Source organism: Rhinolophus sinicus, chromosome X (assembly GCF_036562045.2).
Source record: "Rhinolophus sinicus isolate RSC01 chromosome X, ASM3656204v1, whole genome shotgun sequence".
Lineage (NCBI taxonomy): Eukaryota > Metazoa > Chordata > Mammalia > Chiroptera > Rhinolophidae > Rhinolophus > Rhinolophus sinicus.
Window position 1 is genome coordinate 9,387,102 of NC_133768.1, and position 26,581 is coordinate 9,413,682.

General features: G+C 39.7%; 1 protein-coding gene across 6 annotated transcripts in view; it reads left to right on the top strand.

Moving 5' to 3' along the window:
- FRMPD4 (FERM and PDZ domain containing 4) overlaps positions 1-26,581 on the top strand; it is a 768,746-nt gene that overhangs the window by 546,676 nt on the left and 195,489 nt on the right. The gene's annotated exons all lie outside the window — the stretch shown is intronic.

Here is a 26,581-nt window from a genome sequence, read left to right on the forward strand (position 1 = left end):
ATAAGAAATATATATTTGGTCTTTGTCCCCTTTTCTGACAAAGAGCTCCTAAAACTCTTAATGAGGAGGAAAAGGACGGTGTCTCTTGTTATGTTAATGAGATGACTTTTGGACAGCACTGTTTAATTGGGAAAGGAAGAGAAAGGGGATTTTCACAGAGGGTATGCCCTTGAAGGAAAGGGACAAGATGGCATATATATAAATTTTGGGCTATCTATTTCTATGTATATAAAAGTACACTCACAGGACAAAAACAAGGAAAATGTTCACTTAAGGGTGTAATCTTTTTTTGTATTTGTCTTTAACGTTTTCAGACTGCTCACAGTCATTTTACATTATGAAATCTTTTTTTCAGATTCTGTTTTCCTTGGAGCTTCCCACTATTCAAACCTCAGTGGTGTGTGTGTGTGTGTGTGTGTGTGTGTGTGTGTTTTCTTTACTTTCCTCTTTTCAATTCTTATCTGGGTAACAAGTCTTGACATATTGAATAAATTCTCCCTCTTTTTATCACTAGTTACTTACTATTTTTTCTGGATCTGTTTTCCAACTCTCCTTGAACTTTTGTCACCAGTAGTTCTATTCTTTCTTTTTTCTCTTCTTGTCCCACTAGTCTTTTATCATCCAACAATTATACCATGAGGCGTTATATGGACTCTACCAGACCTAATGTCATGTAATTCTCTCAGAAGAATAGTCTCTTCTGTGCTGAGTCCCTTTGCCTCAGTTTACAGTGATAATTACGTTTACATAATTACAGCGATAATTGTGTCAACCAAAATCAGCACCTAAATTGCAAAACCAAGACCAACAAGGGCTACTGTTTCTGAAAAGATGACTCTAACCAGAGAAGGTCTTTATCGTTACAGGACAAATAAAAATACTTTTTTTTCCTTTGCTTTAAACTTCCCATTTAAAATGTTCTTCCTTGATGAGTGGCAATTTTGAAAGATTTTCAAAATTATTTTTGTATTAACTCGTAATCAAACTGTAATGTACAGAGGGAGTTAAACATATATCTGCTTTGCCATGTATTGCATTATAAGTTATGACATAACTTTTGTTTAACACCTGGAACATATTCAGGATCATGAGTAGTAGCTTGACATCTTTTTTTAAACAACTACCGTGTTTCCCCAAAAATATGACATAGCCAGACAATCGGCTCTAATGTGTCTTTTGGAGCAAAAATTAATATAAGACCGGGTCTTATATTATATTATGTTAGATAAGACCCGGTCTTATCTTGCTATAAGACCGGGTCTTATATTAATTTTTGCTCCAAAAGACGCATTAGAGCCGATTGTCCGGCTAGGTCTTATTTTTGGGGAAACACGGTAGATGAAGAGAACAAGGACAAATGGTTAAGAAACTTTGCCATAGCAGCTGAAAACAGCTGTTATAACAAGAAAACCCCAATTTCCCAGCATGGCAGTGGTGTTCATTGTCAGAGCCCTGAACCATACCTCCCTCTGTTCTTTGTCAGCCATTTTCATCTCTCTCCTTCAGGGCCTGTGTTTGAAGGAAGTATACAAAAACAAAAAATCACAGAAATGGAATATTAGTTAAACACCAAGCCTATTTTTAATATTAATATTCACTTTGTTCTGTGAAATTGTCATAACTTTTTATGTCTACTCATAAATGTTGAAACAAGACCATTATTCAGCGCCATTAAATCACTTGTAAATTACCGCTGATGAGGCTAAAATTGCTAGTTCTAAAATCACACTACTGTGAGGGCTTCCTGTAGTTCGGTGAATTACCACCTCAAAACTGCCTTACAAGTTGCCCAGACTGTCTGGTCAGACATGATGAATGTTTGATGGCTGCTGTCCTGGAGCTCCAAATGGCAAGGCCAGGCTTCCAGCCAGCATGGATGTAATTATCGCTACTTTTGATTTTGACTACAGAAGATAGAGTACAGTGTTCAAAGGGTGTAATTGTATAATGTGACTCTCGTTACTTTAAAAAAAAAAACAACAATTTCGTATTTGTCATTGTTGCTTAGAGTGGAGTCGTATGGAAACAGGTCAATGATTATGTTGAGTTTTTTTGCCCGTCATAAAATCTTGTGTTTATTGCCGGTGCTTTTTCAAAACTCCCTGCAGTGGGTAGAACAAATTAAGCAAATAAAGGAGAGAATTAGGCCTTGGCAACCACCCAAACAGTAAGATGTTCTACTTCTTGAAAAGTAGATATACTTGTAAAAAAAATAATAATAATAGCTACAGAAGGTATGTGTTCACAATAGAACGGCCAGGTTGCTTTTTTGTTTTGGTTTGGTTTGGTTTTGGATTTTTTGTTGTTGTTTTTATTTACTTTTGAAGTTAATAGTTTATATAAGGTATTTAATGAAAAAATTACCATTTTAGATGTCTTCTTAAAAGCAGCAAAATGTTACCTAGTAATTCTGAGGAAGTATTCCCTGATTTTGTTGGTGGGAACTAAAAGGTGACAATAGAGCCATGGGTTATTTGGTGAGAGTGTCATCTCTCAGAATCAGTTCTGAATGACTTTAATGTCAAGGACCATGGGGCAGATCAGAAAAGTTCAAATTTCCCACTTGACAGAGTGCAGCACTGTATCTTATCATTCATTCAGAATCACGTATTCCATACCTTTATGTGCCAGAATAAAGTAAAAATAGAACATGACTTTTGAAGCTAGGAAAAACAGCATCCAAAAATTCAGCAGAATTTGGTTTTCTGGTATAGACCGAGCACTTTAATGGTCCATATGGATTATGATTTTATTGTACAACAGTTAACCACTGACTTTAATGTTACACAGCTCCTCAAGCTAACATATTAACAAGATCAAATTCCTCTATATTGTCATGAAGGACTAGTGATTATTTATGCATGTTCTACTTTGAAAATACCGATCAAATAAATATGACATAAGAATGCTTTGGTTGTGAACAGATTTGCTACTTGTCCAGAAAATTTAAAAAAAAAAAAACAGGAGAAAATTAGTCTTCATTCCGTTTTCTTAGAATACTCAAAATATACATGAGTATTGCAAAAAGTCAGCCTTTAGATGCATAAGTTTCTGTGCGAATATTAACATTCTAAACAAATTCTGCTTTCACACGTGAATCAATCAGCATGCTTCTCTTTTCTTTAAAATTTCAGTGATGGATCTGGAAGCTTTCAGTTTTCAGAATCCATTGAGACCTTGGAGGTTTGGGAAGAAAAAATACTTTTAAAAGAAGGTGCTTAGGAAAGAGCTGCATGACAAACTCCTATTGTCTAAAAAAGACTTTCCTTGCTCTGCAATTTCTTCTAAAAGTCATGTGTGCATTGACAGCAATGAGGTTTCTGGAAGAACCCCACCACACTGAGATTCCACAGTGCGGTTAATAATCATGTGATCATGGACTACAGACAATATCAAATGTGAAAGAATGACTGAAGGGAGACTTGGCAACGGAAAATTACCTTCTGATGATCAAGACCAGTTCTGGGTTATAACAAAAAGAGAGAAGCAAGCCTACATGAGCAGTCCTTTCCTAGACATATCAGTGATGGGTTGTAAAATAACTTAATGTTGAACTTCACTGTAGATTATTGGGAGTACATTTTTATCTATCACTCCGAGTTGATCTTTCCAGTACAATGGGAAACCTCTTTTTTTTGTTCAGAGATAACTAGGTTCATTGGGATGAAAAAACATGTAGGATTTGGAGATAAGAAGTCAGGGTTTTGTATCAGCTCAGCCTATTGGACCAAACTTCAAGAAGCCATGACTTCCTCATTTTTTCAGTGACGTGTCACGAACCTACCAGCCTCACAGGCTTGATGCAAGGCCGTAGGATAAGTTTATGAAGTGAAAACTATAAAGTCTGTAACACTGCACACGTTGTCTTATTATTTGATTAACAGTTACTATACAATCCTTGGTGAAAATAAGCTGTAAAATTTATCTCATGGAAGTACACATGGCCATCAGTGTCATGGTGGGTTCTCTTAAATAGCTTTGAATTGTTCACAGTTTGGATGGTGCACTTCCTCTGTACAAAATATTGCATCTTGTGTTGTACATGTGGTAATATTATCTCAGCTATTTCTCCCACCAACCCAGTAAGTTAACAACTGTGTTTTTAAGTCTCGGAGAAGTTATGTAACTTGTATAAATTAGCCAATTTAAATGGGAAAGGGAGTTTCTAACCTGCTCTGTCTGCCTCCGAAACTTGTGCCCTTAACCACTACCCACACTACCAACCGACAGCATATACAAGAGATCTTGTTATTGCATTACTTTTATTAAACCTTTTTGAGTACGAGAGCCATGTCTGTTTCACTTTTCAACCCCTGTAACTCATGTTTGGTGAAATTATGCCATGGTAACAAACAATCCCCCACATCTCACTGACTTATAGTAGCAAAGGTTGCTTCTTAATTTCATCAAAGCCATTGTGGATCATCTAGGGTTTTCTACTGCACTGTCTTCATTTTGGGAATTAGCTAAAGGAAAACAGAAGGAAGGTTGAAGGTTAAACCATTTGATGATGCTAAGAAATTTTTATTAGCATGTATTTTGTCACGTCCCCTTATATTTCATTGGCCAAAGCCAGTCATTTGTCTAAGCCTGACTCCAATGGGGTGAAGAGATAAAGTTGCCCATAGAGAGAGATAATTAATGCAATGTTCTAAACCCCCCCCTCCTATGTCTTATAGACAATAGACATTCTACTTATTTTATGAATGAATTAATTAATTAATAGAATGTCAGGAAGAAATGTGAGAAAAATTGGAAGGAAATATAAAACAATATAACCTCATTGCTCATCAAATTTGAAGCAGATGGTTATTTTCATATGAACAGAACAGAATGGATAGCATGTATTTTCTTATTGTTTTATGTGGAAACTTAAATACTGAACCTTTTGGGAATTAAGGACTCTGCTCTGGGTGGGGTCCTTGTATTTGAACATTGAATTAGTAGTAACTAATCATTACCAACTATATACAGTTACAGATTTTTTAATGCCCTTATGGAAATGGGCCAAATATTTAACCACCTTCTATAATATATTTCCAACACTCAATATATCTAAATAGACAAAGGCATGCTTTTAAAATGGAGTTTGCTTGTCCTACTGTCACACCTAGGTTTCAATGAGTAGAAATTTTATTTAAGTGTACATACATCTTTAGAAAATCAAATTTCTGTGAAGATCATATCTCATAGTTATCAAAGGAAAAGTAGTATATTTTTTCTATTGCTATGATTGTAAGCTGATAGAGGGTGGGTCAGGCCAAACCCCAAAGCACTCTCCATCCATGAAAAACAGGCAACAAATGGAATTCTCTCTTAAGAATTTGATGAACTGAGAAAAATATCGGAGAAGGCATTAAGAGGCCTCCTGAGGCTGCCAGTTCATGGTTCCCTTGTTTTGACCAAGGATGCCTTCTATTGTCTCTGTTCACTAAATCCTGAGAGTGTATATACAGACCAGCTCTTAGCAGTCTTCTAGAAGGACTGCTTAAGAAAACACATGGCTTGCAGTCAGTCTAGGGATCATTTCACTGATCCTGATTTATCTGCAAGGACTCTACTTCCTAGTCTGTAGCCTTGCATGAGCCAAATATGTTCCTTTGCAGTGCTTTACTTCCTGAGATAAATGATGATCGTGAGACACAGAATATAATGGTGATGCAATTTATTCTAATATTAGAATAAACCCAGATCCTGAAGTTGCTGCTTTATCTTTATTATCATCTTCTAGTAAACATCCATTTGTACCAGGGCACCAAAGCTGCTGTACAACGATCACATTTTATCATGCGTGCTTCCGTCATTACTTCTGTCAATAGTGAGTGGGTGCCTGTGCCTGCTACGTGAGATATGGATGTGAGGGCAGGTAGTTTATTTGGGAGGTGATTCCAGGAAGCAGGAGTGAGGAAGTAGGAAAAATGAGAGAGGGAAGGAAGAAAAGCAAAACAACAAAAAAAGGAGTATAGGTTAGCAGTGTGGGCACCTGGGGTTCAAACCCACTGGGGAATTTCTAAGAAATGCTGTAGAACAGAGGTCAGCAAACTATATCTTGCAGGCCAAACACGGCCTGTTTTTCTGTAGAATTTTATTGACACACTGCCCATTTGTTTATGTGTTGACTCCGGCTCCTTTTGTGCGACAATGGCAGAGTTGTGTAGTTGTGACAGACACTGTATGGCCTAAAATATCTAAAAGTGCCTAAAAATGTCTGGCTCGTTACTGAAAAGTTTGCTGACCCCTGGTGTAGTACTTACATTAGACTGTCCTTCTGAAGGATGAAAAAGCTGGAGTATTTATTCACTGACCCCTTCCCATAAGTCAAGTGTTTTCCCCAGGAGCACCTGGAGTGCACCTAAGCAACTTAATAGAAAACTGTGACAGAAAATTGGGGAGAACACTCAACTAGGACCCTGGGGATGAGACCACCAGTGGACATAGAACGTACTGTCCGTCCTGCCTACAGGACAAGCACAGACTGGCCAATAAGGAGGCCTCTGAAGCAGCTGCTATAGTGTCATTATTCTGCAAGGATTAGCTTCTTTTTACCTGCTGATATTTGTTTTTCCTTGATTAACAAGAAAGCTTTATTGTTGTCTCTTTACCATAGTCCGGAAAGTTCTGGTTATTGCAGGCATCCCAGTTTGGAAAGTTTGGGGTATGTGTGAACGTGTATATGCGTGCATGTGTGCCCCAAGAGGTTTTCTTTGAAGTTCGTTTTGCAAAATAAGGTAGACAGACTATTTGACCACTTAGGAACCTCTGTTCATCGGCACCGACTAAGGGAGAGAACCAACAGGGGTTCCGCTCCAACCGGTGTCTTCTAAATAATGTGTGTATCTGAAAGCAAGGGTAAGTTCCATGGCGCTGTTTGCCAGTTGCTCAAAATGTTTATTATCAGCCAGTGTAGACAAAAGGGTAACTATTTCCACAATCTACGACATCATTTGGAATTGGATTATATAAGAATGACAGGTGCATAGGTGCCACCATGGGACTAAAAATGGAGGTGGTCATTGCAAGTCGGCAAAGCAATGGGGCCAAAATGAAAAGAGAAGGTAAGATTCCGGAGATGGGGCTCCCTCCTTTAACATTACCCCAAGTGAGACTTTACTACCAATGATGTGTTCACTGCGTCCTCTGCTGTACGTAGTAACACTTAATTCAGGAAGTAAACTATGTTTTCCCCTGTAACTAGAGAGTATTCTGAGCCTATATGGACAGCATTTCTTTTGAGTGATTGCCTACGAAAAATAGAAGATAGAACCCTAGGAATCTAAGGTTAGAAGGACTCTGTCACATACTCTAACTTTTCTTCTCTGGCAGTAAGCCTGTCTACACCAACTCTGGTGGATGAGCATAGCCCGGGAGGGATAAGGTGCTTATTTCTTTGTCAGTGTCCCCATGATCTATTGCCTAGGAGTAACACAGTGTCATCGATTTGGAAAAATTACATAACCCCAAGATAGAAAGTGTTTCTACTCTTAGAGTTGGTGATTGAAAGGAAGGATCTGGTGAGATGCTCCCCAATTATATGTTTTGATGGGTTAGTGTCCTGATGGTCGTAGGGCTCCCAGTTCAGCAGCGCTGGGGTTCCATGTCTTGGTGACACATGGTGTGAGGATGGATTTTATTATGAAACAGTCTAGAACAAAAGCCTTCCCAAACTCTAACATGAATGGTCCAGACCATTGCTTAGAAAACACCTGGTGTTTCACTGCCCTCTGTACCTCAAAATGAATGCTATGTTGGCTTTTAAACTAGGTTTTATAAGTTCAATTGAATCATCTTTGATGCTGTACTTTGCATATTCAGAGACCTAGGTTTAAATAAGCATTGGGCTCGGGAGAGTCATGAGTTTTAAGATTAAACGAAGGGAGAGATTGACCAATTAATGCAGTCTCTGGAATGCACGATTATTGCAGGTTGTTATTATTGGTGAGAACAAGCCAAAATAACAAAAGTAATATTTAATGTAAAGAATAACTTTGGATAACAAAATCATTATTGCCACATGCATTTGGCAATACAGACAGGATACAAAGGATGGATATCTTTTGCTGTTAGAAAAGAACCCTGGGTTTCATGCCTGGGTGGAGTCACCAACTTCCCTGCCCCGTGGCCTCCTTCTCTCTTTGGAGAAAAACTAGTGTACAGTTGTCTTTTCTTCCTAAAACTTTGTAGGCATCTAGAAAACACTTTGAAATTAGATCCTACATGGGACTTTTTGACTTTTTATTCCTGAAAGAGATGGTGGCCCCAGTTAGAAGAGGTGGGAGGGAGGGAAGTAAGAATGATGCAGACATATTTCCAGTCTGAGTATTTTGGGATTATCAATATAAATCTCATTAATACAAATGGAGCATTACAAGTGGGATGATCACCCTTTTTCTGAGAATAAACCTTTTTTGGTTTGCATTCTCAGAAATGCCTGTGAGATTAAACAGGCAAACAAAATTGTTATGCCAGGAAAAAAAACAGAGCTGATTTATTTCTCAGTGTTTTGTTCCCCTTAGAAGTGCCTGCCATGAAAAACAAAAAGTGGTAAGGATCATACTTTTACACCATGTGATTAAGAGACTTTGTCTCCCGAAATGCAGCCTTGGTCTTCACTCAGCAGGCCTAACTGAGATTTTCCTATTTGATTTCCATCTCTCCCAAAAGTTGTTCTTTCTTATGATCTGTTCTTACTCTTCTGTGATCTCTAAAAACACATTGGTTTCTTTAGAACTTAACAAGACTCAAAAGAACTTCCATTTTTGAATGCCTGTGGTCTTCAAATCACAGAGAAAAAGAGCAAGAAAAGAAAGTAAGAATCCCTGTTAGGGAGGGCCACAGAAAACAGATTCTGTAACTGTCGGAAAACCATTCTGAAGGGAATACACAATGAGGGCTAAATCAATGTGCAGAGCTGTTTGCTTCTTCCTAAAGAAATCGCCAGGAAAGGCATGGTTAGAGATGAACAAGAGCCACCTCGCTGTGCATGTTGGGAAAGGTAGGATCCACTTAAGGAACATCGAAATGTTTTCTATAAGTGTTGATATATTTGAAGCAGCTCATTTTGGGGGAGTTCTAGTTAGCTCCATTCTCTCTCTCTCTCTCTCTCTCTCTCTCTCTCTCTCTCTCTCTCTCTCTCTCTCTCTTTCTCCGTGTGCTTACAATTTGATTTGTGTCCAAAAGTGGGGAGAATTATGTGCCTGCATATGTGTGTGTGTGTGTTGCTATAGAAACTTTTATGGGTGCCTGCTATATGGGTGCATGCTTGATTGCTTGCACAGAAAGACTAATTATGCAGCCCTAAGGCAGTGGTTGGAAATATCAGTGAGCAGACTTGTAGGCTTACCATCAGTATGTTCTGTTAAAAAATAAAAAAGGCAGTTTGCATGCACAGACCTTGGCCAGTTTAAGTAACTATAACAGAGCTTTACCCCCAACACATGCTCCATTGTAGCAGGTCAACTTGTGCTGTGCGATCTAGCTTGTTAATCATTTTCCAACACGCTTTCTCTTAAAGCTGAAGACTGTATTTCACCTCATGCTGAAAGGCTCAAAGAATGAAACTCACAGTCCTTTGATAAAGCACAGTATTTTTTGGTGTCTACTAAATAAGTGTTCCTGTCCTGACAATCGTTCCTTCACATTTTAGTAGCGGAGGACCACTCTGATTGACATTTTAACTGCTTATCCCTGTTGGACAAGCCTCGGGACTGGGAAATTGTCAAAATGTTATGGCTTCATTCTCACCTGATGCCGCTCATCCACAGTACAATCGTGCCGGCTCTGACATACCAAGCTACATGAAGATAAAATTCTAGTTCATGAGCCATCAGGAAAAATGATCTGTTTCACTTTTAAGAAACGGAAAGTGCTTGTTGAGATTCGGCCAAAAGATATAGCACTACTATCTTTTAATTAAGATGACTCTTCACTTATTTTCATGCAACATTAAGTTAATCTGTTTCCAATTTAATGCAAACAAGGGGGAAGGAAAACATGTGTGCTCTTCTACATAAGATCCTTTCCATGGATAATGTCTCATGGAGGGATTTGATTTTACAGTGAGCGAAGGGTTTAAATCAATACGAAATCAGAACTACGAAAAGAAATGAGATCAAAAGTAGGACAGATGAGTCCCTTGTTTTCATCACAATCACATGATACCAATTTCTAATTTACTAATGGACTTTTCCCATTTCCTCATGAGAAGGTCTATTTTGTGCAGAGCATAGAATAACAAATGACAATCAGATCTGAAAATGGAATGGACAAAATAAAAGGAGTGGAGATGTGAATTTGTGAACTTTGGTGAATTCGTCAAAAATGCCATTTGCTAGAGATACCTCCACATGTTATATTTGCCTTTGGGGATATGTATGAATTTCATCTCAGTATATTCAGTGAATTGAAGGAGCATTTGCCTTGCTTTATTTTCAGCAAACGTGTGTAAATTTTTTGTCAGGAATAAGTAAGTGGTTTGGATCTAGCTGTGTCTACTTGAGATGGTATCAAAGCACTAGAACAAATTATGCTTTTTAAAAGGAAGTATTTTTGAACTGAACACACAAAAGGTGTCATGCAAAGGCAGAAAAAAACTAATGGGCAAGGTTGCATAAAATGGAGATTTAACAACGGAAAGTGTAGGGAGGTGTCAAATCCCAGTTGCATTACCATCAACATGACTGCCCTGAAGCGAGGATTAAGTTGCCTGTCACTCAAAGCTTGTGATGTGTGTATTCAGGCCCCGTGTAGTGTCTGGCCAATGGATGCTCTCAGGAAAGGAAACTGTTCTTTTGGGTGACGTAATTTAACTTTCAGAAGCACCTCCTCTGTTGTGGTATATACGTGACTTGAGGTTTACAAGTGACAGTCATACCCCAAATGGGACCCAAGTGAAGAGAATATTCTACCCATATCATCACGCACTTACCATGAGTCACCTTGATACCCTGGACCAGACAGGTATCTGCTTTTTTATTCCCCTGACAACCATACAGAAATTTCTAGAGGGACGTTTACAGAGAACAAAATGTCCTAAAAGCGCTCTTTGATCATATGAGGAAAGGCACGTTATAAACATGTGTTTTACTCTGCTGGTTTCACAGCATCTGTATAGGACACATTGGCTGTGAGCATGATCAAATTTAAGTCCTTTATCTGATACATCCTGGTCAAAAACTGCAGCCAAGATTGGGGAGGGATGGCAGTGTGCCTTGATTCCCTAAGAAAATGTCAATTTTCAAAGTGATTTTTTAAAAGCATGATTCTTTTCCACTTTAAAATTCCATTGAGTCATGTCATTCACTTAGAATGTTCCAGACCTAACATTTTGGTGATCTCTGGGAAATTGGAAAGTACAGCTTAATGGTTCACATATTTGGAACTAAGATAGATTTGTTTTTCCTTCCTGCCTCCCTTCCTCCCTTTTCTTTCTTTCTTTTTAAAAATTATTGTGCAAACTATATCTCTCCAGGCAAACAATCTTATTCCCAGAGGAAGGTCATGATTTTTCAGGTTGAGGTAGACTGGCCTTTATAATTACCTTCTGGAAGCTAAGCTTTGGTAAAAATACTCGAGATGAAACCAGGTGATGAGTATTTCAAAGGCAACCTTAAAATAAGACTAATGAGGAAGTAGAAAGTCTTTGTGGTTTTTTCAAATAAATTATCCACAGTTGCCTTATAATTGGATATCCTATACAGAGAAATATAAAGTCATCTAGTAAGTAAAAATATCCCCAAATGTCTCAGCTATTATTGGGAGTCTGTTCCCTCAGAGAGTTAACATGGAAGAATGGGAACAGTGCTGCATGTGGACACAAAAACTAGCAATCGTTTAATCAGGGTCCACTCAGTTCATCAGCTCTGCAATGGAAATAATTGACCCTTCTTGCTCTGATGGTTAGGATCAGATGAAGTGACAGGTGTGAAATACTTTTTAAAGGGAAAGCTGTGATCCAAGATACCAGCATTGCAAACACTGGTATGTACTTGTACGGTATACAAAGATACAAGTTGTTGTGAAATCCAATTAGGAGCCAATCACAAGGGAGTCTCAATTAAAACTAGTGCATCAATGAGAAAAGAAGCCCTCCCCTCTGAGTCGCTTAATAACTGGTCAAAATCATTATCTCTGAGAAGGTAGGATCTTAGGCTGTCTTTGTGTTTAAACACAATTTGAAATTGTGGTAACATCTATATATTCTTTATTTGTTTTGCCCCCATACAGTAACCATCTAACTAATCAACATGCCACTTTTATCATCATAAATAAATGCAGGTACAGCCATTGATGGGCCCATGCTTAGTACCTAAGATTCAATTCTTCCATCTGTACTGCCCCATCCATTAAATTGCACTTGCATAGGGAAAAATTAATTCTTCATTACCATTGTAGATTGACTATAGTAACGGTGTTGTTGTTCTTCCAGCAAAAAAGATGGAATGGACTGAAGTCTTTGTAGCTAGGCTCACACATACTCAACATGAATTAATTACATTTGTGAATGAACATAAATATGTCAGTTTAATTCTAGTATTGTTATAATAATTTGTTTTTATTTCAAAAAATAATAAAAACTAATGGAGTAGAAAACTCTCTCAAATTCCTTTGGGGAAGTATAATTATATTTTCCTGAAACCCAGTATGAGGTCGAGCTTAGTTGATACGGTCTCCCATTCAGATGTCCCTTCCTGAAACTGTTAAATGTATTTTCTACATCTGTCACATTAGATAGGTCTTTTTCCTCATCAAAATCTTTCAGTAGCTCCCTGTTACAAATGAAAACAAATTCAGAAACCTAACTTTAGGCTTCTAAGTCCTTCACTGGTTACCCCTCTCATATGTGTGTCCGTCCATCCATCCATTAAAGTAACAAATATTTATTGAGCATCTAATGTCTTCTGCTAGATATGTTCAAAGACCCTAGTTCAAGGCCTCCTTCTCCTGTTGTTATTTTCTTCGTGGGAACTTGACTCCTGTGTTTCCCATTAAAGAATCTGCCATTCTCCCCATTTACAGCACTCAAATCAGCACATGGACCTTCACAAACATTCTCCTCAATTCATCTTTCCATGTTTCTGTGGGGTGTCAGGTATTTCAGAAGCCAAGTGAATCTGACCTTCCTGGCTCTGAGAATTGGAGCTTAGCAGGTACTGCGTTGTGCCAGTCTCTGCAGCAAACCACATTCCACCCTAAGCAAACAAAGCTGCTCAAGAATTAAGAAACACAAAGCCTGTTTTTAAGGAGATTATAACTAATGGAGCAAGGGTAAATACAGTGGGAAACAGAAAACACTCACAGAAGACATCTGAAGTGAACCAATATGGTTTAAAGGAACTTGAGTAAAGTACACAGGATGGGATCCATCATGAAATTAGGTGACTGGATATCAGGACTAATCAGAAAGGGCTTTGTAGAGGAAGGTGGGTGATGCAAGCAGGCTTTGGAATGGTCAGATAAAGGGCAGCTGTGATTTGGCAGTTCCTAAAGCACAGGTGAGAGTTTAAGCAAAGTCGGAAGCACACATGAGCTGCAGATTTGCTCGGCTAGTCCTTAGGCCAGGAAACAAGGAGACTGGAGGAAGGTTATTTTTGTGGCGCTGGCTGTTGTACTTCCTTGGGAACAGCGATCATCCTTTATTAGTATCGCCGGAAACTTGGGAGGTTATAGATGACGATGCACGTAGTTGAGGACTCACTGCTGTGGTTCATTGCCTACCAAGGTGGTTCACGCTGTAGGTGAGTGGAAGGACACTGATCTCTGCACTTGGCATTCACTATCTAATTTAATTCACCCACAACTGAAGGACAAGGTATTTTGCATTTTGCAAACAGAAACTGAAGCTTAATTCTATGCAAAGGCAGAGCCCGGACTCAACCTTAAGACTTCCTGGCTCCCAACTTCCCTCCATCCACTTTGCCATGCCCTCTCTCTAGAACAGGGCTTCTCAGTCTTGGCACTCTTGGCATTAGGGGTGGATCTTTCTTTGTTGTTGGGGGGACCGTCCTGTGCACTATAGGATGTTGAGCAGCTTCTCTGGGCTCTACCCACTAGGTGCCAGTAGCAGCCTCCCCATTTGTAACAACCAAAAATGTCTCCAGACATTGCCAAATGTCCCCTGCAGGGGTGGGGTGGGGATGGGAGTAGGGACAAGCAAAACCATCCCCAGTTAGGCACTACTGCTCTAGAGTATTATAAGAGTTGTGGAAATTGTTATGTAAACTTTTCTTCCAGTTTTAGCCACATTCAAAAATGCAAAAGAGAACCTGGAAAACAGTGTGAACGCTAAAGCTCAGTTTGTATAATTCAAACTTTTTAGGACAATTCCCCACTTTTTTCCCCAAACCTAATGATTATAACTTGGAAGTGCTCTTACAAGAAGACGTGTTGCCAGTTAGAAGTAAAATGTCTGTTGTGAAGTCAGCACAGAGCCGGAGAACTCTAGTCGTAGAGCAAAGCGGTGCACAGGCTTTCCTGGGGTCTTCCTTCATGGAACTGAAGAAGCTGCGGCTTTAGCCATCAATTATTTGAAAGCCTCTCCATGCTGGGAGTGTGAGAACTGCTGGGCAGACATCAGTCTTTTCAGCTGGGTTGTTTCCAGCTGCCTCATTGAATACAAAGACAAATTATGAATATTGAAAGCTCCTTGAGAATAGGGACCATGTGTTAGACACAGTGGGGTTATTAAGAAGCATAACTCATAATTAGCAATAAATGAGTTGGTTTTGCAGTCATTTGTTGACAAATATTTATTCAGTGCTTATTACATACAAGTATCATATTACAGTACTACAATTATAATTATAAAATTATAATATACCTATTTCAACATTATGATTATTTGATTAATTAACCACAAAACTTTTGGATATTGCTTTTGTGGTAATAGAGAAACAGCTTGAAATAATTTAAGTGTAAAACAAAATAACTAGGGAGGTAGTTGCCGGGCTCTGTAATGTCACACCGGTAGAATCTAACCCAACTCCTGCTACACAGATTTGCCACATACAATAATAAAAGTGGACTGAAAGCTAAGAGCCTGGTAGTCATTCTGATCACACCCAAAACACACACACCAGAAGAATAGTCATAGATTTCAACCCTTGGTAATGGATACAGTATGTAGCTTGGACCATAATGTTTCTAAGCTGTTAGAACCAAATTTTTAATATGAAGATATCTCATTAAATGTGTCATTTGAATGTGTTTCCACACATCCACAAGAGGCAATTTAAAAATGATGGCTATGTTACTTCAGAACATAGACTTCAAAAGCATGACATCTTTTTTTTAGGCTTGAGTCTTCTTTCAGTCATATCTCGGAGCACCCATTTGCAAAATAGAAAATAATGCTAGCTGTGTGTTAAGATTTATTTCATCAACTTGGTTACAAAGTTTACTAAAGTATGGGCTTGGGTTCCTTTTGGCAATGTCATAAACACACAGAGTTAGAATTCTGGCGGAGGACATTTGTTTAAAAGGACGTAATTTTATGCAGTCTTTCTTCCAGATAACCTGCGCATATGTAATTATGAAGCTATTACATCTTTCAGGGACTGTTGCCCTTGCAGATAATTCCAGGGGAGGCTGGAAGAGGCGATAACTAGATCAGTAGGGAAGCAAGATGTCTTCTTTCTCATTCTCTCTTAAAAATTATATGAAAACTTTCCATATTTACACATTTCCATTTTTACGCATAGTGTGTTGTTAGTGATTATTGCCCAGCTCTTATTTCTAGCAGCACAATGTATAATCTTCTTTATATGAACTAATGGGTGTGCATAGGGGCATTTATTTATCGATTAAAACAGCCAAAAAGGATCTTGAGGGACTTGTTTTGTTTTTCCTATCTCCAAGCGGAAATGTAAAGAATGACACATGTGTATCCGCAGTACAACTCTAAAATACTTGCACAGTTCCTGCCCTAGGGAACCCTGCAAAGACTGAAGCACTCAACAGCCGGTGGCAAGGTAGGGACAGGTAGCATGGGAAAGTGTCCCCAGGGTCTTGGCTTCCCCATGCCCTGGGCGACAGTTGGCCCAGAGACAGTGTGCTGGCAACACTGTCATACATCTTGGTAACATGTATTTCAAGTTGAAAACAAAATAAGGTGCATGGTGTGTTCCTTGGTGGACATTACCTGCTCACAGGTAAAAGGAAGTCCCCAGTAGGCCAAGCTATTGGTTCCCATGGAGGGAGCATTCGAAGGTCAGGTGCTTACAGAGGTGTATAGGCCCTAAGAAACATAGATGAAGGGGAAGGAAGGGGTTGATAATCCTTTTCTTTAGCATGTCAAGAAAGAAGCAGTTAAAGTACAGACCCAGGATTTGAATTAGGCAAATCTGGGTTGAAATGCTAGCTCCATCCATTTAGTAGCTCGATAGCTTTGGGCAAGTGGTCTAGCAGTTTCCTCATCTGTGAAATGGGGATAGAAATAATGGCTTATAGGGTTGTTTACATCATTAAATGCAATATTTGCTATAAAGTGCTTTAAAAAAATCAAACTGTAGACTGAGAAGTCTGAAGACGTAACTTATAAAGTTGATTTGGACACTCAACTAGCTTGGTCCCATCTTTAAATTTTTCAGCATCACTTGCCCCATCTATCACAATGGTGTCAGGTAGGAGAGAGGTGTGGCTGGAAACTCTTTCAGTTGAAAAGTTATCAAACACCATATAAAATCATTAATAATATAGGAGTGGAAAAAGTGAAATAGTTGCAGAGCTCGCCATGGACCCCAAGAATGTATATGAGATAGAGAGTTAAACTGAAAATAAAACATAAACTAAATGTATGTTTCTTCCTCTTTGAGACAGAAATTAGTCTCAAGAGATGAGTCACCCTCACCTCTTGTGTTGCATAAAAATTAAGCTTTAGATTCAGAAGGAAAGATTGGGAGAAGTAAATGTGGACCTATTGTGATGTAAATGAGCAGCAGTCTGTCTGATCCTCTTGTTTTGTGTGTTTTTAAGGAGGGCGTGGCTCACAGTGGCCCATGTGGGGATCAAACCTGCAACCTTGGTGATATCAGCACCACACTCTAACCAACTGAGCTAACCAGCCACCCCTTGGTCCTGGTTCTTTAAGACTCAGAATGCTTCTGTCTTTATCCTTTCTTATCTCTCCTGCGAAATGGGTCCGTCCTTTGCAGAGTTTGGGAGAGATTAATGAGATCATGTCTGCCCAGTGGCTTCATTTCCTTAGGCGAAGCCCCCTTTGCAACTACATTTTGATCATCATGATTATTTGTGCCTCTGAAATACTGCCAAAGAGAATAAGGGGAGCCTGCCAGGAAGAGAAATGTCCTAGGGCAAGAGATGACAAAGAAATGGAACGAAGGGTGAGATTTTTTTAAAAATAAGGGGAGAAAAGAGAAGTAATTGCAAGAAAGAAATTAGAACAATTACATAAACAGAGATTGACTTCAAGGGCACATGGCCCAAATCCCAGAATTAGAGTAAGGCATGCAGTGGATAAGAAGAAAAACACAACCAAAACCTTTGAGAGTTAAAATGTCAAATTCTCCAGGGGTGATCAGAGAGGTTCCAGAATAGAAGCTTCAGGTAGGCTATATTAAAAAAGGAAAAAGAAATGAAAAAGGAAAATCAAAATTTCCGATAAGCCTTTGTATTTTTCACTTCTCTGTCTCCCAGAAAATATTTTTCAGCCATAAGATATTGGATATCACTGGTAGAAATACAATGGAATATAATAGAGTATAAAGAATAATTATGGATTTTGCAGCCTATTAAGGAAGTTTGTTACGGTTTTTTGTATGTACTGCCTCTTCCTTTTCAATTCGTTCACCTGTGTTCTAGACAAAGCTCCTTTCAGCTTGTTCCTTCTTGTCACTAGAATTAGATTGGCCTGTATCAGGTTGTCTTGTGTGTCATGATTGAAGGCTGGCATTCTTGCTTTGAATAAAGCAAAGGATCTTAATGACTTCAAGAGTTGACACCTGAAACGTTTGTCACAGTGGTGGAGCTAGCATAGACTGAGCCTGCAAATGATGACGAATTGGACAACTTAACTGGGTTGCCAGTTCAGTTAAAAAAGGAAGCCTAAGAACAAACATACGTTTTGGTGTGGATGTTGTCATGAAATAAACTTAGCAATTTATCAGTTATTTACTTGCTTCCTGTAGGTATAAATTAAGATTGTGTTTTTCGATAAGAAGTGTCCTGAGATACATGGAACAGGTGACTTGGCGTCTGAAACACTGTTACAGAGCTAGATGGTCAACTCACAGGATAACACCCAATACCTTTGGAGCAGTCCTTGCTTGCTCCTTACTTTCTAAAGAAGGAAAGAGAAGAGAGGGTGTAGCCCCAGAAACAGACATTCCTGGGTACTGGCTTCTTTGGGAGCTTCTGAGAGGTGTGGTGTGTGGGGAACTTACATTTAAGGAGCTTGCCAGCCCTGCTGTAGCCAGTTCTACTCCCCTCCCACTCCCCCACCTATGGCCCCAGTCCCTGCCCTTAGCCTCTCCCCTCCGAGAAAAGAGGTTCCACATTTGTACATGATTTAGGAAGAGTCCGATGAAATCAAATACTTATTCTCTCACACCAGGCCCACCCTGTCAAACTTATAAGCAATGATTTCTAGCTTACTATTCCTTGAATTGATCATGACTTTTAAGGTAACAATATTTCACGAGTCCTGAGGAAGATAACAAGGCAAAGATAAGACATTTTTTTTTTTAAGAACTAAAAATCTGATGAGGGCTCATTTAAACATCCATGTTAGATATTTGCAGTCAGTCAAACTAGAAGGGTGGGTAGAGACAACCTAGTTTATCCTCCATATTTACTGTGGTTCAGGGAGATAAGATGCCTGCATCTCTTACCTCTTAATTCTTAATGTAGTTTTTCTTTTCATTCAACAAACATGGGACTGCATTCTATGCGTCAGGGATGACTGTAACCCTGAACAAGACCACAAGTTCCCTGCTTCAAGCAGCTCACAGAGCCCAGAACAGATAATCAAGTCACCAGGCAAATTGACAAAAAGAATGAGGGATATAAAGAAATCTGTGGGCGGAGCACCTGCCCTGTCCAATAAAATTATAAAGCGAGCTACATGTTGTTTTAATATTTTTGTTAGCCACATTTTAAAAAGAAAAAGAAATTGGTGAAGTTAACCTTAATAGTACATTTTGCTCACCCGTTATCCAAAATTGTATCATTTCAATATGCAATCAATGTGTAAAACATTATTAATGAAACATGTTATATTCTTTTTCTCCTATTAAGTCTTCAAAATCTGGTCTTAAAGCACATCTCAGTTGGGACTCACCACATTTCCAGTGTTCAACAGCTACATGTACTGTGTTTCCCCAAAAATAAGACCTAGCCAGACCATCAGCTCTAATGCGTCTTTTGGAGCAAAAATTAGTATAAGACCGGGTCTTATACTATATACTTATACTATATAAGACCCGGTCTTATTATTAAAATAAGACCGGATCTTATATTAATTTTTGGTCCAAAAGATGTATTGGAGCTGATGGTCTGGCTAGGTCTTATTTTCGGGGAAACACGGTAGTTAGTGGTTACCATACTGGACAGAGCAGCTGACAGTGTTTCTTGGAGGATGAAGTGTTAAGCCAGAAGGATAAGTCAGTTGCAAGAATGAATGGAGTTGGGAGAGTTGGAGAAGGCTTCCAGACTTTGAGGGTCCAGAAAGCTTAAACACTCAAAGGCGAGAGAAGGCAGGTGTCTTATAGGAAATGCATGGAATTCATCGTAGCTTCTCTTGGCATGTAAGGGTTGCCATTTCTATGGATGGGGAAGGTAGACAGAGGGCTAAGTTTGAGGGAATGAACGTGAGTTCCCTTTGGGATGTTTTGAATTTGAGTTGTGTATGGACAACCAAGTGAAGGGCTGAGATGGTAAGAACTACAGGAATTCAGAGATCTCAGTGTGGACTAGACCAGAGTGGAGCAGCTTTAGGAGAGAGGTAAGGACTTAACCATTGCTTTAAAGGATGGGTATAGCCAGTGCCATTTATCCAACAGCGGGTGCAGATTACTGGGTTGGAGTTCTCAGTTTTGGCCATTTGACACAAAGGAAAAAACACAGCAATGTTAGTTATTGGAACCATCAAAAGTTTATGTTACACCAATTTAGCCTGTATGTATCCTTCATACCCTATTATCATCTATAAACAAAGTAGGGTTTCTTGTTATGCTAGAATGACATTTGGATGTAGGATGACAGACTTTTTATTGGAATATTTATATTCTAATCCTTCATGAAATCAAGATCCATTTTGTGTGCTTTAGAGGAATTTTATGAATTTTAAGTTGCTATTAGGAAAGATCAGTCACTGAAATGTATAATTTTTACTAGGTAATTTTGTGGTCTAGGCATAAATCAAGTAAATTAAACCTAAGCATCACACTTATTAGTCTTTTTTATCCAAATTGTTTCTAAGGGTTTTTTAATCCTCTAAATTTGTATATAAACTTATGATACAGAATCTGGGTATAGGCAAGATTTAATTTTTGTGTGTGTGTGAGGGAAAGCAAATAAAATAGTGTGCTATATCCATAAAAATTAAATTTATTTTAAAGGGTCCCAAACTCACCAGCATCTTGGGAACTCCTTTCTTCTATGATTTTAGGAACTAGCAGGACTGATATGGGCTTACAGGACTCACAATTGAAAAGTATGGAATTTGTTGGACTGGCAGAATGACAGTAAATGAATGAAATACTGAGCATTAGAACATACAGTGGATGAATACTGTAATTTGGAAAAGATTTGACTTGCTTTCTTTTCCAGAAGCAATGACAGAAGGTGTATATTTTTTATTCTCTTCTTTAAAATTGATGAACATAAAGGAGGAAATTTTAAAAGAAAGAAAAAAGTTAATTGCTTACAAAATGCAATTACTGCCTCTTCTTCCTGCTGGGTCCTTGGAGCCCAGCTAAGACTGTAAAATACCAGATGAGTGGGGCTGCTGGAACAGAAGGAGAAATACACAGCCCTTAAGCCAGTATGCCAAGGGCTATGCCTCTGCATTGTTTGCCGTGGAGCGGGGGACTGTGCTCTTTGTCTCTGCTAGGGCTTGGAAGTAAAGATTCACCAAGGATCGGAAGTGCTAATATCAAGTATTTTATGGCTGCGATTCATTATGGAGCCTCTTGTAAAATCCCTGTCAAGCAAAATGGCTGTAAGAGCCACTTTTGTGTTGCTGCCAAAAGGGCCATTTGGTTTCTGCTAATTTAGTCACAGGTGTAATCGGATGTTTGCTTATTGCTCTTAGTAATTTCCCCATCCTAAATATCATGGCTTCAGTTGTGCCCAAGAAAAACTCCAAAGTTCAGTTTCATTCAACTCAATTGATTGAGCTCCAAGTTCAGGCAAATCCCTATGCTGGTGGTCCATGACTTACTTGGACATGAGCATGGTTGGAACCTGTAAGAGAACTAGAATACAGGGTCACTTATAACAAAGTAAGTGACACCACCTGGGGTTGTGCAACTGTGTGGCCCTGGAGTTTAGGCTCGCTCTCTCTCCCCCCCTCCCTTCCTCCCTCCCTCCCTCTCCCTCCCTCCCTCCCTCCTACCTTCCCTTCCCTCCCTCTTCCCTCCCTTCTTCCCTCACTATCTAGAGGTGACTGTAATACAAGATGCCATAGAAGTGATGTCAGGCAGGTACTTATTACTCTAAAGCAGGAGTTGGCAAACCGTTTCTGTAAAGATTCCGAGTGTAAAATTTTTAGGCTTTGCAGGCCATATGGTCTCTGTCACATTACTCAACTCTGCCATTTTCGCACAAAAAGCAGCCATAGACTATACTTAAATCAGTGGGCATGGCCGTGTTCCAATAAAATTTGACTTACAAAAGCCGATGGTGGGCAAGCCCATGGGCTGTAGTTTGCTGGCCTCCCATTTGGAGAATAGAGGGAGGAGACACCATTACTGGATCTGAAAGTCAAGCCCTGGTGGAGGAGATAGCCCAAGAAATGGTTCTAAGGGAATGTGTGATATTTCTGCAGGGGTACCTATTTCCAAGCTAGTTTATTCTTGCTTGTTCTCATTTTATCTATCATAGTTTCCTGTTAGCTTTTGTACATGTTCTTGAGCACTGCAGCCATTTTGTGATCATTTTGTGCTCTTACAGAGTTTAGAGGAGTTCTAAGATACAATATGTGCTCAACAAATCCTGTTGGAGAGGAGTAGGGTAGGGGCTTCAAGGAAAGTTTCCCAGAGCTTTTAAACTCTGCTCTACTAAAGAACCAAAGCCACAGCCAAAGATTAGGGCCCAGCCATGCCTTCAGTACCTTGTCTGGAGTTGTGGATGCTCACAGGGCTTCTGAGACAGACACGTACACCAGGGTCCTGCCCAGAGAAGGGAGCCCTTCGGTTCCAGACCAAATGCAAGGCTATCTGCTACCTTTGAAGGAAATGAGTTAGGTTCCATTTAATGGGTAGTGTCATGCAGGGTGTCATGCAGGGTTTCTGGTCCCACTCCCCACATAAGAACGCAAGATATGGTGAGGCCAAAAAGGAACACCCGTGGAGCCATAGATAGGGGAGTCATACCACTATAGTCTCACTGGTGGCTGGGTTGGAGACACAGGAAGCAGGAGCCACAGGATCTGCACTCTGCTGTTCACTTCTCTGCCAACTGACCCCACTTGTTAACTGCAATCCGCCGTGCTAACTTCAATCCCCGTTTGCTACCTCAGCCACCATCTCCTTGCTAGCCCCCATTTGCTGCTAGTGTAGCCACAGCAGTTATATTAGTGACCATTGGCTCACTGGTTACAGATGACGGCCAACTGGCCACAGCTGATGACCATTCGATCACAGTTGATGGCCATTTACTACCTGAGCCAGCACCTGTCTCTGTGAGGCCGCCAGCCTGGAAACTGTACTCCTGGCTCTGTCCCCACATGGTTACCCTGCTCATATGTTAGAAATCTGAGGTGACCGTGGATATGAAGTGCCACTGTTGTTCAGGAGACATAATTTGTTTTTGTCTTATTTTCCTTGTTTGAACCAGTTCTCATGGACTCCGTACCCTTGACCTAGGTCTGTCAAGTTCAGTGTCGGGGAAGGAGTGGATGCTGCCTTCCATCTTGGCAAATCCCTGCCGGGCCAACCTTAATGGCCTCATAGGCATCTGTCTGGAAGCCCCAAGTTGAAACCTCCAGCAGCAATAGCTTACTTCCTGGTTCAGAAACATGTTAAGGCTTGCTACTCCGGTCTGCCCCTTGGACCAGCAGTATCAACACCACCTGGGAGCTCGTTCAAACAGCAGCCCCTCCCTTGGCCTGCTGAATCAGAACCAGAATTTTAACAAGATGCTCAGCTAATTCACGTGAAAATTCATATTAAAGTTGGAGAAGCCATGCTATAACGGGCACTTTTCAATTTGAAAGGCTTTTCGGCACTTTCTAATAAATGTATCATCTAGTTGCTAAAATCTCTTTCCTGGAAATAGTCACGGTTGTAGTATATATTGTTGTCAGAGGAGATTTTTAGAACTTGTCTAATAAAAACAGCATGTCATACTTGGTTACAATATAGCTCTTTACCACAATTTGGAAGTCTGCACACTTTGTAAATAAATGTCTTCCTTGCTGTGGAAATAATTACTCCAGGATGTAGAAATATTGGGAACTTACTGTTTCAGTGCTTTCAGGTCATTTCTTCTCTGTGACACACCTTGGGGAAAATACATGATGGGATTTGTCCCTATTTATAAAATGATCATGTTTTGGCATAAAAAGGTAGCAGAGCTTAGTTGTGGCCATTACTGGAGCTCGGACAAGGCATTTCTGGCTCTGGCTCTGTGTTCAGTGATAACATGCCTATCTTTGGGAACTGGGGAAGACGGATGAAAACTAAGCCACCCTAATTGTTACTAATGGCATCATTTGTTTTGCTACAGTTTTTTATTATATTTTTTTCATGATATTGTTCTCAAATTGTTATGGATGTGTGAAGGCAGAATGGAAAACTATGAAAATCATCAAAGAATGTGGGCTTTCTCTTTCACAGAGTTTGAGGTGGACTCCAGCTCTCAGAGATTTTTCTAAAGAGATGAACCGTAATTCTGTTTTCCCCAAATGGATCAAGGAGTTGCAATGCTCGGGTTTTCAGCCAACGTTCAGCATCACCTCTTCCTCTCTCTAGTTTTTATTAGGTTCTTTGTTCTTTGAGGGTAGGGGCTTGTCATCTTTCTTTATCTGTCACAGTCCTATGCATAAAATGGTGTGTAATAAAAGGGTTTCTGACTGAACAAAACAAAAAGAAGAGGAAGGTAATTGTGGGGACAGAGTCCCGGAGAGCAGTTTCCAGGCTCTTGGCCTCACGTGGAAAGGTGCTGGCTCGGGTAGTAGATGGCCATCAGCTGTGGCTGGGTGGCCATCAGCTGTTACTAGTTAGCCATTAGCCACTAATATAACTGCTGTGGCTGAGCTAGAGGGCTGGTTGGTTGGTTGGTTGGTTGGCAGAGAAGAGGACTGTGGATTGTGGCTAGCAAGTGGGGTTAGCAAGTGGATTACATTGTGGATAGTGTTGATCCTACTTCCTGTGTCTCGCCTGGCCACCAGCGAAACTGGGGAGCAGGAAGACCCCTTGTTGGGGTACTGGCAGATGTTTGCTTTTGTGTCCCAACCAGCCGCCATTGAGAATATAGTGGTGTGACTCCCCTATCGATGGCTTCATGGGTGTTCCTTTTTGGCCTCACCGTGTCTGGCGTTATTGTGTGGGGAGCGGGAGCTGAGACCCTGCATGACAGTGATATTGGGTGGGAAGCATCTGCAAATTGGCTTCCATTACTACCAGAAAGTTCCCACATGATCCTTAGAATGTGTTTTCGCCTTATGATCTTCACAGCTGTCTAAAGACAAACAAACAAATGAATGAATGTGGTGGGAAGGCCCTGAGTGATAGGTAGCTATTTTCAAACATATATGTTTATATCTTTTATGAGGCTTTCTGTACTCTTCCAGTATTATACATTTTGGATGACCTTGAATATGTGCAGATACTGAGAAATCTAGTGAAATAATATATTCCCCTTTGATATGTAGGCAGGGAGTATTAAAAATAATTTTAATTTCTGCACTTTGCATCATGTACACATTTTTTGCTTCTATATTAATAGTTTAGGAAAATGAAGAGAAGCCACAGAACTGCGTGATCAATTCAGGGTTGTGATGGGAAGAGGCGCCAGTCACGTAAATGCAGGAGCAAAGCCATGCATCTCTGTATTAAATGACTCTAAATGAAAAGTCACCAGAAATCTTCCTGGAATTAGATAAAAATAAAGTATACTAGGTCAATGTATTTTGTTTATATTATAAATAACCCCTTACAAATACAAGAAATGCAGTCTAACTGTGGGGAAGGAAGCCAGACAACACATTTTAGCACGCCAGTGTGTTTAGGTATACCTTAATGAGCTATAACTCTCCGTCTTACCTTGTTAAGGATATCGTCAGGGGTACTATAAACACCTGTTCTTTAGGGATTGTAATTCAGCAGTAAAGAAAGAAGTCTCCAGCAGACACTGACATAGCAAACAAAACTCAAGGGTGTTTTTGACTGAAAATAGAAACATTTTAGCTTGGAAAATTCATGGCCTTTGGTATTATAGTTTAAAAAATGGAATAAGGCTAAAACAAGGATGGATGTTATTAAGCATCATACTTCTTAATATTAAAATCATCTTATGACATCACACTGAAAACACGGGGGGGGGGGGGAAATCAGCATGTGACACTATTGCTACAAACCAAAAGAATTTGGATTTGGATTTTGGTAAGCAGCCACTAGAGCGAGTTTTTCCACCCATGCCCATGTAGTGCATATTTGAAACACCATTCATCCAGGTAGTGAGCCTATTTACAAGGCAAGATCAATGGTTCAGAGACTCAAAATTCCCTATAAATATTGAGGTATGTGATAGACTAAACTATAATGTTCTATCTGTGGGTCAAATGCTATGGAAAATAGGAATCTTGTTCACTTTCCTTGAGTGGTGAATGTTACCTCAGTGGAAAAACAACTTTGTGGAATTTATGTATCTGGGTCTCTTCCAGTCCTGTTCAAGATTATGGCCTTTGAGAAATAAATCTGTTTAGTTGATGAAGGTGAACATTTTGAAGCTTCAAGGGACCTCAGGAATCATGTAGTCCAGCACCTTTATTCTATGAATAAGAAACCTGAGAGGCAGAAATGTAAACAACTTTATCAAGGTGCCACGGTAAATCTGGGGTCAGCAAACTATGGCCCGCCAGCCAACTACAGACTCTTTTTGGGTAAAGTTTTATCGGAACACAGCCATACCCTTTGGTTTACGTATCGTCTGTGGCTACTTCAGATTCAACAGTAGAGCTGAAGAGATGCAACAGAGACCACATGACCCTCAACGCTGAAAGTATTTATTATATGGCTCTTTACCAAAAAATGTTTGCTGATCCATGCTATAAATGGAAACCTTAGAACTTAGTCTCCTGCCTTCCAGGCCAGTGTTCTTCCATCTATCTTTTTTTTTCACTTTTAGTCCACAAAAGGCACGTACATAGTCATATCAGTTCCTTCCCCTCTCTCCACTTTCTCTT